Here is a 2,887-nt window from a genome sequence, read left to right on the forward strand (position 1 = left end):
ATCGTCGCGGATCCCCGCCTCCCACCTATACCATCGGAGATAGGGTTTGGTTGGCCACACGGGATCTTCCGTTACGGACTGAGTCTAGGAAGTTGTTACCGAGGTTCATTGGTCCGTTTGTGGTGGAGAAGGTGATCAATCCAGTGGCAGTTCGACTCAAACTACCGAGGACGCTCAGAGTCCATCCCACCTTTCATGTCTCCTGCCTCAAGCCTGTCTTCCTCAGTCCTCTGTTGCCTCCTCCGCCTCCTCCTCCTCCTCCTCGGATGATCGGAGGTGGTCCTGCCTACACGGTGCGTCGCATCATGGATTCCAGACGGGCGGGGCCGGGGTTTCCAGTATCTCGTGGACTGGGAGGGGTATGGCCCTGAAGAGAGGAGTTGGATTCCCGCGGCGACAGGTCCTAGATGCGGACCTCATCAGTGACTTCTACCGCCTCCATCCTGGCGCTCCGGGAGTCCGCCCGGTGGCGTTGGTCGGAGGGGGGTACTGTAACGATCCCGGCTGTCTGAGTCGGGTCCTGGCTGGTGACTAGTGTTCCTGTTCGTAATCTCCAGTTTCCCGAGGGTTCGGGAACGCTCCGGGGAGCGCTCTTGTTTTCCGCACCTGCATCCCATCAGCAATCTGCACACCTGGTCCTGATCATCACCCTTCTTAGGCTCTGGCCTAACATCCAGTTCCTGCCGGATCGTTAGCTATGAACAGTATGTTTGTCAGCGTATCAGCCTCTGAGCCATTAGTGTTAGTTTTGTTGTTTTGCACCTTGTGACTTGCTGTGTACTGACCTCCGTTTTTGTTCTGTCTGCAGTCTCTCACCCGGAACCTTCACCCAACCTCTGCCTGATGGTCGGCGGCTGCCGAGCCAGTACCGGACCAACCACTGCACCCTCAACAACCCATCCACGCCACCCGCTCTGTTCCCTGGATTATTCAGCCTCACTCGGAATCGATTAAATAAACACTCACCTTTCTCTCAACGTACCTTGTCCTGGTCTGCTTCTGGGTTCGGGCTTAGTAAACCGTGACATTGAAGGAGGAAACAAAGTACTTTAAGCATATGTTTTCATTTCAGGCGCCTCCATCTCCTCTAACTGAAGCAAATTGTAGAGATTTTTTTTCTATTGATAATGTAAAATTAACAGCCATACAGAAAGACTCATGTGAAGGTGAAATTACAGAGGAGGAACTTCTGGATGCAATTAAAGACTTTAAGTCCGGGAAAACTCCAGGGTTGGATGGCGGTCGAAGTATACCAAACCTTTTTTGATATACTCAGAGGACTGTTATTAGCATGTTTTAACCACTCCTATGTAAATGGTAGATTATCTGACACTCAAGAAGAAGGTCTGATCTCATTATTACTGAAACAGGATACAAGTGGAAAATATAAAGATCCTGTCGGCATGGTTATACTGGCCTGTGGCCTTCTTGGAGGCCTTGATGATATCGGAGGGGGGCTCCCATTTGAAGCAGGGCTCCAGATTGCTAGGCTGTTTCTTCTCTTGGTTTTGTTCAGTCCCACAACTGAAAACACCCTCTCAGCATGTGAGTTTGCATGGGGCAACACCAGGACAAGCTTGGCGACGGCAGCAAGCCTCTCGAATTCTTTGGCTCCTGTCACCTATGGTAAATGCACCAAAACACAATGGAAAAACCTACCTTGATTTTTGATTGATTAATACTGTAAGTATACTGTAGGTTGATCCATTGACAAAGTTCAGATAAAAACACGCATAATTTGCAACATGCATGACACATATATGCATGCAACAATTTTAAGCAACAGATGTAGCCAAGCCACACCTGCCAAAAGGAAAGTCAAAAAAGGAAAAAATTTTTACCTTATGCTTCCGGGTTGCCATTTCAGCCAAGAAGCTTGCCATTTCAGTTTCGTCCTGCAGGGATATCATTGGCATGGTCTGATAATTTAGAAACTCCTCACCCAGAAGGTCATGCTCCTCTGGCCCATGGTATGGGAGGAGATGGGGAAACCTATTTATGAATGTAGAGTTACAAGTTGTTACGTTTTAGGTATATAGTCATCAACCAGCAGCAGATCATACACATCTTTGAGGAGAATCCACATAAGAATATCTCATGTGCAGTTTAGGAGTGAACACACCTCATCATAAAACACAGGGTATTTTAGCTAAGATGATAGACAATAATTAGAGAAAAAAAACTAACCTTTCAACAAAGTACAGGACATCTTTGATGTCACTTTCAGCCCTTTGCCGTACATCTACAAATTGTGCGTGCTTGATCAGTGGCTCTTCCAGTGGCAGCTTCTTAAGTGCATAGTCCACAGCACTTGTCAGGAAACACAACACAGCTTCATGAAATGAATCCACCTGCTGTGGTGTGATGTCACCCTCGTCGAGTAATCTGTTAAATTTAGCCCTGGTTGTGAACCCAATGTTCAACTTTCTTCCTGTCACAGATACAGCATATCGGTATAAGGTACAAGGCTAAAGTGAAAGTTGGTACGGTGGCTTGGAAGAACAGCAGGTACACTTCTGTCATGGGGTCAGTGAATGTCTGCACAAGTCTACTTCTATTGCACACATTTCCTGTATTTATGTTAAATTCTTACCTGTTCGAAATCAGCTGAGTTTACATTCACCACACTAAATCATGTTCACACGCACAAACAAATAATTTCTTTCAAGATTTGAAGTTTAAGAGAGTGAGTACTCAATTGGACGACATTTCATTGTTACATACCTAGTCTCAGCTCAGCTTCTTCTCAGACTTCTTGAGGTAGTGACCGTTTCTTCTCCTGTTGTCTTTTTCTGTTGCTAACTTCGGGGTGCAGTGCATATGGTTCAGTGGCGCTCATCAGCGCCATCTACCGTCGGGGAGTTTGAAAAAAGGAACGAACGAGTCT

At 46.7% G+C, this 2,887-nt stretch overlaps 1 long non-coding RNA gene across 1 annotated transcript; it reads right to left on the bottom strand.

Moving 5' to 3' along the window:
• Positions 1-1,380: 1,380 nt before the first annotated feature.
• Positions 1,381-2,228, bottom strand: LOC121573395. Its single transcript, XR_006002037.2, has 3 exons — positions 2,188-2,228; positions 1,842-1,992; positions 1,381-1,621 (listed from the first exon to the last, which is right to left on the bottom strand). It is a non-coding gene; the product is annotated as an uncharacterized LOC121573395 (long non-coding RNA).
• Positions 2,229-2,887: the final 659 nt, after the last annotated feature.

The sequence above is a fragment of the Coregonus clupeaformis genome, chromosome 9 (genome assembly GCF_020615455.1).
Source record: "Coregonus clupeaformis isolate EN_2021a chromosome 9, ASM2061545v1, whole genome shotgun sequence".
Classification (NCBI taxonomy): Eukaryota; Metazoa; Chordata; class Actinopteri; order Salmoniformes; family Salmonidae; genus Coregonus; species Coregonus clupeaformis.